Source organism: Alexandromys fortis, unplaced genomic scaffold (genome assembly GCF_014885135.2).
Source record: "Alexandromys fortis isolate MF-2015 unplaced genomic scaffold, M_Fortis_MF-2015_v1.1 scaffold_185, whole genome shotgun sequence".
Lineage (NCBI taxonomy): Eukaryota > Metazoa > Chordata > Mammalia > Rodentia > Cricetidae > Alexandromys > Alexandromys fortis.
The window spans coordinates 2,714,257-2,730,811 of record NW_026068094.1 but is presented as its reverse complement, the minus strand read 5'-3'; the positions used below and the strand labels follow the sequence as shown (position 1 = coordinate 2,730,811).

At 39.6% G+C, this 16,555-nt stretch overlaps 1 protein-coding gene across 1 annotated transcript in view; it reads left to right on the top strand.

Moving 5' to 3' along the window:
* Iqcm (IQ motif containing M) overlaps nt 1–16,555 on the top strand; it is a 287,351-nt gene that overhangs the window by 36,571 nt on the left and 234,225 nt on the right. The gene's annotated exons all lie outside the window — the stretch shown is intronic.

Here is a 16,555-nt window from a genome sequence, read left to right as displayed (position 1 = left end):
AGAGATTGGGATTTCACCCTATTTACAAAATAAGATGTACTCCTACAGCAGTGTGGCTGCAGGCAGAAGACAAACAACCTGGACTTGCCATAGAAAAGAAGTTCTGAGCTTCACTTACCAAGTCCCTCAAAGTCCTCTGGAAGAGGTGGGAAGGACCCAGCTGAGAGACATGAGTTTGGGTGACCTATTGTTTGTAAAGTAAGTTCACTTGCATCCAAGAAGAGATTATAGCTAAGGTGGGGTCACAGACACTATATCTTAGTTCAGGTTTGGTTTTGCACCTCAAGAAGCTACTTTAAAACAGACAAGTTAATAGTAAAAAGCAGAAAAGGAGATTTGGTCAATGGGAAAAGACACAAAGAGATCAGGCTAAAGTTAAAAATAGAGAGCCAGGGATATGCACATCTAAACAGTCCAGATGGAAGTATGAGCCCATCCAGCCTACCATCGACCCATCGTTGCCTAGGCTTCAGTCTCATGCTATAAGGTGGTCTCACAATTGTTACAACTGTGAAAGCTCTTTCCACGGGACATGTTCTCCTCTGGATGGCAGCTCCTTTCTTCTCCCAGCATCAAATTGCTAGGGAAATATCAATGTATTTGGGTCCGTTATTTCCATAGGTTGATAGTCAGATGGAGACACAGGTATGTTTTTAGGATCTGTCAGGCTGGTAATATGGTGCCTCTTTCCTCAGGGCTGCTTGCAACTAACACAGTCCCAAGCAAAGATCTGAGTACAGAGCACAGGACTAGAACCTTCACAACTGGCATCCTAATATGACTGCCAGGGATAAACAGCATTCATGATGGACAGGTTCTTCTAATATTAAGGAACTCAAAAAATTGTACTATACTTATATTCTATACACAAATAAAGTTTTTCTCTTCATAGAAAATGAGAAATGGGGCTTAGTAGGGTTAAGTAAATATCTAAAATCAGCAATATGTTGCACAGAAGATATCACAATGCAGTTCTGTATTTCATACACTAATATTGTTTCCATTCGATAGCCTTGTATGATTGGTAAAGAATTTTCTAGCCATGTTGGTTCCACATTTCATTGAGGGCTTTTTTCATTATTTTATTTATATCTGTCTATATTTTAGGAAATGACTATTTTTTGTTCATTTCTTGCTGCATTTCTGTTCTGTCAGTCTCTGTTGTTCCTACATCTTTTCATTCTTTTGTTTAGAAAAGTCTTTTATTTCTAATGGTACATAGCTTGTACAAAATTCTAGGAAATAGAGTAAAAACAATGAAGTTGTCTATTAGATTTGCAGTTACAGAGAAAAGACTATACATTGGGTACAATTTTGTCTAACCACCCCACCTGTACTTACTAATGATAAAAAAGAAATTTAGGGAAACTCAAAGAATTGCCATACAGGGTCATGGTCTTACTAATGGTAAACAAGACCAGAATCAATGTTTTTGTATATAAAATTCTGTGCTTTTATTATTGCACTATATCATCTTCTCAAAGAAAAAAATGTTCAAGGATTTTAGTAGAAAGTGCCTTTACATTATGTGTTTTGAAGTTCAATTTGGTAGTAATGCCTCTGCTTCTCATAAATGGGGCTGTAATCTGGACATCGCAGTGCTCGCTGTCATGGGTAGCAAATCAGGTGACAAAATATGTGTGACAATAGCTGCATGCTCAAAGGGAGGGGTAGCATCTACAGGAAATTAGAAAAAGCTCAGTCATCCATACACATTCTAATTCAATATTTTTATTTACTATTATATGGCCCCAGATCTACATCTGCCTCTGTATTTAGCTCCTTTGCTGCCATTTTGTCATCCTAACCTGGTGTAAAATAATTCTATATCCTTAAGTATGATTTTTATCATGTGTGGTTTCAGAGTTACATTGAATATTAGATGTCAATCATGCTAACTCATCACACTGCAAGGGTGAGAAATGAATGCAATTCAGGGATTGGCTCAAGTTCATAGAGCTAGCTGGGTACATCAAGTCTGACTAGAATCAGATTCGCATGCTCTCACTCCTCTCCTTCCTTTTTGGTCTTGAATAATTAAAAAAAGAGAGAGAAAAAGAATACACAGGGATACGGGTTATGGGCACATAACTCTGATGGAGGCTTTAGAAAAATGTGTCAATATTTAACAAAAAACAATAACGCATTATAGTCTCCTTACCTTTTGATTTGTTTCATTTCCACTGGTTTTTAAAGACCCGTTTTCATAATCTATGGTACTATAATTTTGATCTTATTAAAAATTCATCAGTTCTTCTCTTTGCCTACTTTGTTAGGCTTCTGCAGAGCCACAGAATCAATGCATATATTATGGAGCTGGCTTCCATCTCTAGTTACAGGCAGGGAGAAAATCCTATACTGCTTGTAAGAGAGAGAGCTTGGAAGGCATGGTATGCTGTCGGGGTCCAATGCCCCAACATAAACTATTTCTTTCTGGACTGGCGTGGAGGCATAGGAATAATTGAGACACAGTTCACACAGCAATATCAGATGGGAGTCTCAGGGTTCATTCAAATCCTGAAGATCACCTGTGTTTATTCTCCAAACACCTTTTATCCCCCCCCACCCCCAAGGTAAACTGAGAGGGAAGTTCATTAGCATTCTGTTTCCAGGGTAGCAGGACTAGAGTCATGTCCACAGCTCTGTCACTAGCCTGGAATTGACACCTCTTTTCAGGTGATCTACATAGTGACAAGGAGCAGCAGATCCTGAGCTCTGGGGACAGCCACCCGAAGACACTGTTAGCATCTCTGTTGCTATTGTGACTTGTGAGGCTGGCTGCTGATACAATGCAGAAATATGTGGCCTGTAAAATATTGCCCCACAAAATGCACCTGAGAAGGAAGGTTTGGGAACTTGGTCCAGTTGGTGGCAGTACATTTTGGTAGTGGGAGAATGTAGAAAGGAGATCTGCTTACCTCATGGTGCCTGGAAATCAAAGTGAGAAAGAGACCACCATCCCAAATCCCCTTTCAGGATGTGTCCCCAATACCCTAACTTTTCTACAATGCTCCCCTCCCTGTCTAAGCTTCTGCCACTTCTGAATAGTACCATAGGATGGTGCTTTGTCTTTTAACTTATGGGACTTTGGGGTAGATTACTATATAATGATCTCAGCCAAAAGACTAAGAAGAGATGTAGGGTTCCACCTCTAAGTGATGACGTTTCTCAGGCTACTCATTCAAATGGTAATCTGTTCTGGAAGTCACCTCAAGCCATATACAGAAATACTGTCCTACTATCATGGGCTCAGGCCAAGTATGGATTTTTTGCGGGGTACTTGCAAACAATAGCTAACCCGGGTTTCAATTCATTGGTCACAACTGCAGGTGCTTATTCTGAGGGTTGAACAAGATGGTACATGATCGAACATATAGCCCTTATTTGTATTTTTAGTGTAGCTTCTGACTATAGTGAGTATTTTGGGCTCATTTCATAATGTGTGAGATTTGTTAATAAGGTAAATTATGAATATAATGTTTATCTAACTAATGTGTATGTCATCTGTTCAAGTTTTGATGTAGTGATAACACTATACAAATTAGCTTTTGTTAAAGTCAGAAACTTCTACTCTAGCTTTTTGAATTTTTTTCTCTCTCCTCTGCTTATTTAAGCGAAGGCATTGCGAGGATAGAGAAGGTATTGAAGTAGGGTGGTATCATACAGAAAGGGCTCTAGGAGATGCCTTATGAATTGTCTTCCTATTCTAATGATTTTGGAAACTTTCTGTTACTCTAGAACTGATCATTAGTCCAGTTTCCCCTTTAACAAAAATCATTTTCTATTTGGCATTCACAAATATATTCAGAACTATTTTAAAAAATTTGGTTATGTAAATATTTTGTATATTTATCTGATTTTGTTGGTAGCCCCAGTTGTATAATTAGACTTTGAGGTCCTGTTTATACCATGGTTCCCCTCTGTTTTTTAGATGCTATAACGCTCATCAACTTGTGCTTGTTTTGATCTATTCTTCTCCCCTGTCCTATCCAGTTGACTCCTAAATAGCCCCCCCCCATGAATGTGTTGATTTTAATGTGAACTTATTTTGAGGAATTTCTGTTAATTTTATGAGGTTGTTTGATACAATTTCAGCCCTTAGGGGCTGCTGTAAATCTGAGTCAGACTGTCTCATATAAGCAGGCAAATTAAATCAGACCATTCTTGATAGTGTTACATTAGCACTTTATAGTCATGCACTTCTTTCATTACAATAAATAAATTGAATGATTTCTCTGTTGCTGCTAAGCACTTAATTATGCATGCACTTAACGACAAAATTGCAAATGGAAGATGTAATCGAGACCGTTTTTCCTTTTTGGTATGATCTTAGCAAGTTACAGTTTAGAGTAGATGGAGAACACAGCATGCCATGCTAGCGTCCTGTCTTGACTGGCTTTCCTTGGGTTCATTTTGGGTCAGGATGGCCCTGGCTCCATATGGGCCTTTTGGAATGACTTTGAATTCATATTGGGCTATGTGAAAGTAGCAGAGACCCTGTAAACCTTTACTAACGCTGCCAGCTGGTTAACTTAATGCGCCAGTAAGTGTTTCTCTAAGTGCTAGAAGCCTCTGGTGGAAAACACGCTCTTTTACTGTCTAGTAATAAATTGTCTTTGTTCACATGCTGGAGTATTGTGAGCCTGTGTTCCTTCTACTGTGAAGGAGAAGTTGTTCTAAGCTGACAGAGGGAAAATATTACTCAGAGCTTGCTGGACAATGCCACTGCTTGGTTTGTATCTGTGTTTGCTTAGCCTCTTTCTGTTGTTCCAGGGCACTTCCTGAAACCTTTCATTTTCCATTTGTCGTGAAACAACCAGATTTGAACTTGTGGTGGCATGAAGTTGGAAAGTAAGGAAGAGGGTGAAATTTGTAGTAAGTGCTTGTTTTGCATGAGGTGTTTATTCTAGGTGTGCCTCTTATGTGAAAACCGTCCTTTTCAGGGGCCCTCACGTGTTACTACTTACTCATTTGATTTTTGGTTTTTGTTTTGATGTTTGGCAGCTGGACAGAACAGTAGTGAGTGGAAAAGACATGTAATATTTGGCTGGTTAGGTGCCAGGTTGCTGTAGGAAAGCTCTGATGTGCAAAGCGCAGGGTACACAGAGAGAGTGCGGGCATCCTCAAGTGTGTGACTGTCTTACTAAAACTCATGAAAAATGTCTGTTATTTACAAGTGTTGGTAAAAATATTGGTTTTAATGAATGTTGACTTATAGATGTATGTCATTCCTTGTTTAAATAAATTTACTTTAGCACATAAAACTGTAACAGTCATGGAAATATGTACATAGAAATTCAACGTTTATACTGGATCAAATCAGGTGGCTAATTGGGCTTTGGACTTTGTTGTGCAAGAGCATATGGGTGAGTTGTAAGGATAGAAAGGGATTATAGCATTCTAGTTTCCCTTAATTATAGACTCTTATCTACAGGAATAAAAGTTTATGTTTAACTTTATAGGAACTATATGTGTTAAGATGCACCAATGTATTTGTAAAATATAAATCAGATTTTGATAAAATTGAATTGATTCTTGACAAAGTTCTGAATGTTAATGGGGCAGAAATTCCCATCTGACTATCTTCTAATCTTGCAGTGTCTTTTTTGGTAATATAGGCTTTTTAAATTTTGGCACCCACATATAGCAAATAACTGTGAAACATTCCAAACCTCAAAGTGACACTGAAACTGTGAAGTATGAAATGGAAGTGCCAGTGTGTGTGAAGCACATTGCACAGCATCGCACAGCAATCCAGCCTGTGCATGCAAGAGAAGCCGCAACACCATTGCAGGACGCGTCATAATGCATGCTACAGACATGAAGTCAAAACAGCCTGAGTTTGCAAACTCTTCCCCAAACCCTTAAAATTAGCATTTCCTATGTTTAACAGTTCTGCCCTTCTCCCCTCTGAATACCTGCTGTGGGGAACAAAATTATAAATATTTTCTTCCTATGTCAGGTCACTAAGTAGTTATGATGAAAGATGGTGGTACCTTGAATTGTCCACAGATGCCTTCATTTTCTTCACTGACCTACATGCGTGTAACTAGATCTGGTTGTCATGTTAACAATCTGTCACCCCTGACAGATGTTTGCTCCTTTCTAAGTTTGATTTTCCATACACTATTCCAACATAGGTAGAATAAATTATTTGACCTTTTAATTATTATTTACTTTTTTTTTCTTTTACTGAAAATAGTTTTTTACATACCATATAATCTGATTATGGTTTTCCTTCCCACCACTCCTCCCAGTGGCTCCCCAGCCCCTCCCATCCAGATCTACACCTTTCTTTCTCTCTTTAGAAAGCAAACAGGCATCTAAGTTATAATAATAAAATAAGATAAATCAAAACCAAACAAATCAGACTATGACAACAAACCAAAAAGAGTCAAGGAAACTCAAATAGATGTTTCCACACACAGGAACTCCATATATATGCAAAAATTCTGTAAGGTTCAAAACCAAAACTGAAACCAAGAAACAACAGACAAAAAAAAAAAAATCCTCCAACTTGATTACATTAGACAAAGAACCTCCAATGGTTCTATTTAGATTGTTTTGTGTTGGCCATCTACTGCTGGTCATGGGCCCTACCCTTTAGACTGGCTTCTTTCCCCAGTGAGACTCCCTTGGAGAGAATGAGTTGAAGCATCAGCTGAGAATCGCTTCCGGGTTAGGGGTGTGAGCATGTGTCCACTTTTCCTTCCTTCTAGTGTGGACCCATGCGGGCCTGTGTGTGCTGCCTCAGTTGCTGTGACTTCATAGGTACCCAGTTCTGTTGTATCTAGAAGGCCTTGTTTCACTGGTTTCCTCTAGCCCCTCTGCCTCTTATACTCCTCCTGTCTCCTGTTCTGCAGGGAAGGATTTGATGTAGACATCTTTTTTAAGGTTGAGTGTTTCAGAGTCTCTCACTCTCTGAATATTGCCTACGTTTGGGTCTCTGTATTTGCTCCTATCTGTTACAGGATGAAGCTTCTCTGGTGGCGAATGAGCAAGGCATGGATATATGAATATAGCAGAATGTTGTTAGGAGTGATTTTTATGACTAGGTTATTTCAGTAAAATAGTAGTATTTTGTTTTGTTTCAGGCCCATGGTTTACTAGTCTCAGATTCTTGGCCACCCAAGCAGTGTTGGATATGGGCTCCATCTCACTGAGTGGGCCTTAAGTCAGATCAGATCTTGGTTGATTACTTCAGCAGATTTTGTGCCACTACTGTATCAAGTGACCTTGCAGGCAGGTCACTCTTGGAGACTCAAGTGTTTCAATCTAAAGTGGATGCTTACTTTTCTCCTTTGGTATGAACTAGATCATAGGGGTGAAGGCTTTAGTAGGTACCAGCTCAACTTCTCTGTGTTCAATGAGCTATGTAACTGTTGCCTTCAGCAATAAGGCCTACTGTCATTGTAGCCTTGGAAATAGCCAGGGCTCTTTAGGGTTCCCATAGGACCCCTTTGGATAAGAACTTGATTAGATGTAGCTCATTACTGGTGCTACAAGCTTCATCTGGTGATGAGAGCTTTCCATTTACGGCTCTACCTTTTCCATTATTCGGAATTTCATTTAGATTACCTTCATATATGTATATATTTTAGGGAGCTTCTTTTGTTTTAGGTTTCCTTATGATCCCCAAATAGCCCTTGGTTTTAACGGTTCCTCTCTATATTACCTCCCATTCCCTGTTTGAGCCTCCCATTCCAGTCCACGCCCTTGTCAGTTGTCCATCCTAGGGAGATCCATCCCTTCTCCCTAGTCTCTTCACTTTTCTTTTTAAGTTTTTTTTTAAACATTTTTTCTTTATTGAAACAGTTTTTTCTCACAAATATATTCTGATCAGAGCTTCCTTTCTCTTTACTCATCCAACACTTCTCCATCCCCCATCNATTCTTATTATATATTTTATCTATATATAATATAATATAACATAATATTTATATTATATATTATATTCTTTTCCTCCCAGTTCTCCTAACTTTCGTTCTCATTCAGATCCATTCCTTTTCTGTTTTTCAATAGATAACAAAAAGACTTGTAAGGGATAATAATAAAATAAAATAAGACAAAGAAAAACTATTACATCAAAATTGGACAAAACAAACAGAAAGGAAAGAACCCAAGAGAAGGCAACAACAGGCAGTGACCCAGGAGTTGCACACTAGGAATCCCACGAAAACACTAAACTCATAGCTATACTATGTACCCAGAGGACCTGGTACAGATCCACGCAGGTCCAATGCATACTTCCTCAGTCTCTGTGAGTTCATATGAGCTTTGATTATATTGATGTAGAGGGCCTTGTTTTCTTGGTGTTCTCCATCCCCCTTTTCTGCCTCCTCTTCCATAGGATTCCCTGACCTCTGAGAGGAGTTATTTGATGAAGACATATCACCTAGGACCAAGTGTTCCAAGGTTTCTTACACTCTACATAATGTCTGGCTGTGGGTCTCTGTATCTGCTCCCATTTGTTGCAGGAGGAGGCTTCTCTGGTAATGGCTGAGCAAGGCACTAATCTATGAGTACAACAGTTGTTAGGAGCCATTTTAAGGCTGCATTTCTATTTTAGAATAGCAGTATTTGGTTTTATCACAGGCTATCTAGTTCCTGTTTATGGTTACCCATGCAGTGTTGGGTATTGGTTCCATCTCGTGTAGTGGGCCTCAAGTCTTGTGTCACCTTTGCACTAGACTCTCTCGCAAGCAGGACCCCATTGTAAATCAAGGATTTGTAGCTGGGCTAGCGTTTCTCTTTTGGTAGTGTGCAGAGTACCTTTCTGTACCAAAGATGCTGGAATGTAGAGTTAAAGGGTCTACGTAGGTACTGGTATGTAGGTGTTGTCTTCATCAATTAGGGCCTTGTTGTCCATCTTGGCAACAGCCTGGGTTGTTTGAAGACCTCTTCCCCTGACTTTTTAAACTTAACTGTGGGCTTATATTAGTGTTTCTCTATTTTTCTGCTTCTGAGAGTTAATTGCATATGTTTCAACTGGGGAGATATGTTAAGAGGAATTTGGAATTATGAATAAGTGTCCTATTTTCCAAGTTTAAACAGTATGGGAAAGAAATATGAATCCCTGCAGAGTAGCCACAGTGATGTCCTTAGCAAATAGATAGGAGTGTTGCCGATGGAACAGGATCTGCCAAATTTATTTTCTAAATCAGCAGAAAAGCAAAAGTGACAAAACCACAGTAGGCCTCTGATTTCCATGTGCTTAGTTATGAGTCATTCCACATACCGCTGTCTAATTTGCATTACTCAGATGTATCAACTATTCATTTTCAGGATATGAAGGCTAAAAATCAGGGTACTAAGAACAGGCAAGTGGCTTTCAAATTTGGTGGTCAAGCAACAGAGTGTAGCTCTTGACTTCAATGCTACGTCTCCTTACCTAAATACATCACATGCCATTTTCTTGGTGCATTTAATGAGTTTTCAAAGACTTTATTCTGAGAATGTAAACAACAGAGGGGTAGGTACCACAGGGAGCAGTGTAACAGTGAGTTAGGAAGCCCATGCTGTATTGTTCCACTGTCATACAGAATGTACTGTCTCGGTCACCGTTCCATCATTGGGAAGAGATACTGGGACCAAGGCAGCTCATATAAAAGAAAATATTTAATTGGGAGTTTCCTTACTGCTTCAGAGGCTTAGTCTATTATCATAATGGTGAGGAACATGACAGCAGGTAGTCGTGCTTGCTGGAAAAGCAGTTGAGAGCTATACCCTGATAGGCCAGGATAGAGAGAGTGGGTCTGGTATGGGCTTTTGAAACTTCAAAGACCACCTCAGTGACACACACCTCCAACAGGGCCACACATCCTAGTTTTTCCAAACCTTTCAAATTGCACCGCTCCCTGTTGACTAAGCATTCAAATATTCAGCCTATGGGACCAATTCTCATTCAAACCACTACACGTATGGAAGATGTATTTCCTTCCACAGTGGGAGACAGGCATGGAAGGTGTCCTGACAGAACTTAACTTGAGCTACAGAAGAATTGAGAATTTAGGAGTGGCCAGAGAAGACAGAGAGGATTAAAATATGTTTAAACTAGAGGCAGAGTCAGGAAGAGCAGGTTACTGAAATGCTATGCAGATGCTCACTTCACATACGTGTGTGCCATCTGTGAAGGGAAGGCACAATTTGCTGGTATGTGTAGATGCGGGTATGTCTGTCTTATCTTTTCCTAACAGAAACATAATGTTTTTGGATTTGAGAAGACTTTTAAATTATTGAGAGATGCTCTATCAGTTTCCGCAGGTTTCCATCCTCCTTTGGGTGCTGAATCAGGGTGGATCTTACTCAGGCAGTGGAGTCAATACCATATGAGAAGAACTATGAATTATGAATCTTGGAAATTAAGGTGTTTGGTACATTTGCTTCTCTTCAACAGAATGCACTAGGAAACAGGGGGAGCAAGTGATTTATACACATAAGCAAATATAGTGTATGGCAGGAGATGTAGGAAAGGGGCCCATGTTTATTATTTGTGGGAGGTGGATAAATATCTTGGAAGGAAGATAAATATCTGGGTACCTCTAAATCTCCTGAGTCTCTGTCTTTGACTTCCATGACTTGTCAATCATTTGAGCATCTTTAATGAAGATGCTGGAATCCCTTCCTCTGAAAACAATGATAAGGATGTATGAAAGCATGATACTCAAGGACAACAATTTTCTTTACTCCTTTTTATTTTTTAAGACAGGGTTTCTCTGTAGCTTTGAAGCCTGTTCTGAAACTATCTCTTGTAGATTAGGTTGTCCTTGAACTCACAGAGATCTGCTTGCCTCTCCCTCCTGAGTGCTGGGATTAAAGGCGTGTACCACCACAGCTCAGCTTCTATTCCTTTCTTAAATGAAGGCAGATATCAGAGCCTGGGTATCAGGGGTGCACACCATGGCTCTTTCACCAGGTGACCTCAGTTCATGAGAGCAGAAGCTCAGATTTGGGTAACTGAACTGTAGCCGTATTTGTTGTTATTGGAGAGAGTGGTCCTGGGGAGATCAGTTTATGCTTATTTCCTCTGGAAAATTGTGTTAAGCTTTTGTCTGTGACACATCTTAGTAAAGATGCAGCTCTCTCACTAGGGGATACTTGCTATCTCTATTACACAGTTAAAGGATACATTTCATCTCAATCTCGTGTTCATGAGACAATGAAAATAGTTTCCTAGCACTTCAATTGGAATTGTCCAATTACTTGTGATTAACCTCATTGGCCAGAGCAAAGGAGTTATAAACCTAAGGTTATTTTCTGTCTTCTTAGTACCCGCCAGACTACCTGCCATATTGTAGTTACTCAGCAATTGTTGAATACTGACAGAATAACCAGAGATGTATGAATACAGTCCCTGTCCTCAGAAACCACCAAAGAGTTCACAATCTAGTGGGGAATTGGCATTCTGTATAACACACATGTGCTGGAAATTCCAGCAGTAGAAAATCATGTGACATCCACCCAGCCCACACACTAGAATATAAAATGTCAGCAAATCGCAATCTGTCATTCTTGACTAATGAATCTGTCTATAAAATTTGTAACATTTTTAAGTTCTAAATTTTGTTATAATTATTTCATATAAAATGGAATACAATTTAAGTAGAGGGTCTTGAAAAGAGAGGAACATGAAAGACTATTTTATAGTCTGTATATATATATATATAAGGTCTCATTTTTTCACACAAAATATCTGATTTAACTAATATATAAAAGATTTTTTTAAAAAAGATTCTCTGAATAGAAAAGACTTCAAAATTTTTGTCATTCCCTCATCATGTGATGTCTCCTCAGTGATGGTGTCTTGAAAGGTGACACTTCAGACAGAGAGTACTGTCTCACTTATATCTTCCTATTCCCTTCAGACAGAGAGTGCTGTCTCACTTATATCTTCCTATTCCTAAATCTTTCAAACTGAGTTGAAAAAACTAAGTCCCAGTAACGCATTGATTGAGTTACATCTTTAAGCTGTTTTTACAGTATAAATGGGAGCTCCTTTTTGGGAGGATGAAGGGGAATAAATGTTTTTTACAAAGGCCTGAGAAGAAATGAGGCTTTTTCCCTTAGAAGGAGGTTGAAGTATGAATGTATGCGGTAGCTGGAATATTGGGGAAAATGAAGACAGTTAATCTATGTCATTGGCAGACATAAATAATAGGAAGACAACGTAACTGAATAGAGTTTTGAATATTTTATTTATTGATTCTTATAGTAAATGTTTAACAAATGAGCTAAATTTTAAAATGAGATGTGCAGACAGTTCAAGGTAAAGAATTCCCAGTCAATATCATCAAAGAGCAGCTAATGAACGCTGCAAGCTAGGCTAGAGATCAGGTTGCATGCTGGTAGTGGCATCTTGAAATGTGAATGACTAACAAAAGGAGAAAATGACCCACATGTTTTTTTTATTCAGCTCATGTTTACAGAACCCCTGAAAATCCAAGTAGAGAAAACAGAGCAGACACAGAAAATCATTAGGGCAGGATCAGCATATGCAGTTTGGTGAAGTCCTGCATGTGTCTGTTGGCCTTTAGCTCCCACTTTGATTGAGCTTTGAGAGAACAATGTACAGAGAAAATACCTTTGCCCATGTACATTGGCTGGTTAACTGAGAGACTCCCGACTCCCCAAAGCTGATCTCTTACTTCTGTCAGGTGATAACATTGGTAAATGACCAAATCAGAAATAAAACAAAAATGAAACCAAACAGCAGCAGCAACGACAACAGCAACACACGCACACACATATGCACAAACAACACACGCACACACACATGCACAAACAACACACGCACACACATATGCACAAACAACACACGCACACACATGCACAAACAACACACGCACACACATATGCACAAACAACACACGCACACACATGCACAAACAACACACGCACACACATATGCACAAACAACACACGCACACACACATGCACAAACTTGCTTGTAGAAGGTAAAAAAGAAGCTATCACTTTAGTCTTAACTCCTAGAGAGAAAGAAAATTCTGGAATTCATAGCCATAAATAACTTTACTTAAGATTGAACTAGAATTCATATTAACAATGTCTTAAAAATCTCTAATGTGAGAAATTAAAGTTATCATGGTTGAAAATGCTATTAGCTTTCTGCTGGAAGAAAACACAGATATGTTTACAGGGGTACATCTTAACTGTATCTTACATCCAGCACATATACTTAAATTTCTACAAAACATGCAAATAATTCTCATTCTTAGGGAATATTTGTTGTAAATAGTCTATTTGTATAGAATATATGTTTACAATGCGAGAAATGAGAATTCATAAGGAAGTAAGCCGTAAGGAGTGAGATTGAGTTAGCTCTCCTGATTAGAAGTAGATTCACAAAGACCATATGTATATAAACTATCAGGTAAAGGATAGAAATAACTGAGATCAATATATATAAAAAATAAAAATAAACAAAATATTCCCAGGCGGTGGTGTCACAGACCGTTAATCCCACCACTTGGGAGGCAGAGGCAACTCTCTGAGTTGAAGTTTGCCTCCTGAGTTTCAGGACACCAAGGGCTACACAGAGAAACATTGTCTCAAAAAGGAAAGCATGAACATATGATATGAGCTAGACTATTGATGTAGCTCAGAAGACCTGATTAAGAACCACAGAAACCTGTTGGAGCTTAAGAAGAATATTATTGAGAATAGAATTAGTAAAGTAGAAAGCATATCTTAGGAAACATAAAATGGAGCACAAGGCAGAGAAGAAATGTGAAAGACGGAACCCTGGAGACCCTATTTAGTTGTTCTAGTAGAGATAAGAAGCAGCCTTTTCTAGCTAGGAAAGTAACTGGAGAATGGGGTAAAAATATGTTAGAAGAGGCAATGGCCACAGCTTCATGCATACCTGATTCCATGTCTGGAGCAGGGAAAACAAAATGAAGGTGAAATGGTGCTGGACAATAAGCAGGAAGCAGTGAGAGACCACAGATGATCTGCATCCTGAAATGGGAGCTGGCTTGGCTCTCATCTGTCAATTTTGGCATTGTGAATATAGAAAAAAAACAGTGATGCAAATAGCAAAACGAAATATTAATATACCCAGAGCAATACCCAAAATGAGAGGAAAGAAGAAGGATGGCTTTCTCCTTACTGAGGAAGCCAGTTTATAAATTATTGCTTAATAGAATTATAGCACAATGTTACTAGTGAATGATTTAGGCAAGAGTTACCAGTAGATACTTAAATCTTACTTAAAAAGACATTTTCAGTGCATTTCAGTTATCTAGAATTATGAAAAATCTGTTCTCTAATTACTGTGAAATTATATTAGGAAACAACACAGAGATAATTTAGAATTCCAGAACTTAGAAAGGAATGTTATAGAAGGTATGGAGGGTAGGTTAGAAGGTGTCATGGTTGTAGGTGTGAACCCAATTGAGGAAGCTCTTACAGTTCCAGACAGTGCATGGTAAGGACCTGTAGTGGCAATATGTAGTGGAAAGGGTGGGCAGTATCTAATGAATGACTGCAGCAGGGAGGAGATTGAAAGGGAAGAGATTTGAGATGCTATCTTGGTGTTCAGTACTATTGTTAGTTCTGAGAGGGCCATGCTGATTGAAATGAAGATAGGTACTTACTCAAAATAGGAATCTAAGAGTTGTGTATGCAAGATAAATAAACCTATGAGCCAAGCACCCCTAGGCAGTAAATATAGCCACAGTACTTGGACCAAGTTGCTGAAGTGGAGGGTTAGAAAGTCATCAGGAAGAGAAAGAGTGTGTGGGGAAATACAACCAATGGCTAAGAGTGCTCACGACGAGATGCGATCCTGAAAGACAGGTGAAAAGAAACCAGAATGAAGGACACTGACTGTGTGGGGATCTGATTTCAGGTGACTGAATGATTCCAGCTAACCTCTGAAGGGTGCAGGGCAATCTTATTGGCCATTCTCATGTCCTATGTGCCTTATTCCTGCTTTTGTTTTAAATCTCCAAATGGTCCTCACTACTCCTCCATTTTCATTTCTAGCCTCCCCATTTCTTTTCTTCTAATAATTTCAATCAGATTATTCATAATTCATGCTATAAAACTACAAGAATAAAGTGTTGTAACATCATTGTTTTAAAGGCAAGATTTTACGTAAAGAGATGTTTACAAACTCAGAGTGCTGACACCTGCCTGAAGAGGCTGGGATGCCCACTGGCCGTCTTAAGGCAGAGTTAATAACAAACACTTGCTGATCTGCGTGCTTTAATTGCCATCGGGCTCTTCTGTAATATTTACTGAAATTTAGGGGTAAACAGCTTGTGTTTTGTAGTTTGGAAGCAGTCTTACTTACAGGATTGAGTTAAAAGGTACGCCATGCAACTGGACTATATACACAGAGTGTGTTCTGCCTGGATCAGTCCCATGCAGGCTCCCTGGTTGCGGGTTGAGTCTTGTGTGTACCCCTTATGAGCCCAAGTTAGTTGATTCTATGTGTTTTCTTGTGGTGCCCTTGACTCCTCTAGCTGTCTCTGACTCTTTTACTGGCTTTTGGGACCCTAATGTGTTGTTTCACCCCAACTTTAATACATGGAGGGGTGCTTAGTCTTACAGCAACTTAATATGTCTTGTTTTGTTGATACTCGTGGGAAACCTGCCCTTTTCTAAATAGAAACTGAGGAGGAGTGAATGGGGGGGGGAATGGGGAGGTGTGGGGAGGGACTGGGAGGAGAAGTGTCGATTGCGTTGGGTGGGTTACTCAGTCTAGGGGTTTGTAACCCACCCTGCAATCAGTTATTCCAGGGTCTCGGAGGGGCGCTACCTGGAAGGGAATGAGCTAGGACAGAAGAAGGTGGCCAAGCAGATTTGTCAAAGCCTCCGTTTATTAGGATCATGGTTGCTGCTTATATAGCCCCTGAAGGGTAGGGAAACTGGACTCTTGCCGCGTGTTCCAGGTCACGTAGGCCAGGTTACATTCGGACAGGTAGGCCAAGAAGTCATGAGTTGCCACACCTGGTTCCCTGGATAGCTGGAATGTGAGGCGCGTTCTGCTAACAGATAGGCTAATTGGGTGTGGGCAGGTTCTCTCAATAGAACATAATTATGGGTGTGAGGTTCTCTGCAGACTCCCCAGGGTGATGGTTCCTGTAATGATTTTTAGGGGGGAAATGGCTCGTGACATAGAAGAGGGAGGGGAAATTGCTGCCAGGATGTAAAATACATACATACATCTATGAACATAGCGGACAATGAGGACTACTGAGAACTCAAGAACAATGGCAATGGGTTTTTGATCCTACTGCACGTACTGGCTTTGTGGGAGCCTAGGCAGTTTGGATGCTCTCCTTACTAGACCTGGATGGAGGTGGGTGGTCCTTGGACTTCCCACAGGGCAGGGAACCCTGATTGCTCTTTGGGCTGAAGAGGCAGGGGGACTTGATTGGGGGAGGGGGAGGGAAATGGTAGTCGGTGTCGGGGAAGAGACAGAAATATTTAATAAATAAATAAATAAATTTTAAAAAAAGAAAAGATATTGTAGAGGACTTTCACTTTAGAACTTACACAGGCTATGCCCAATAATTCTGGAGACTGC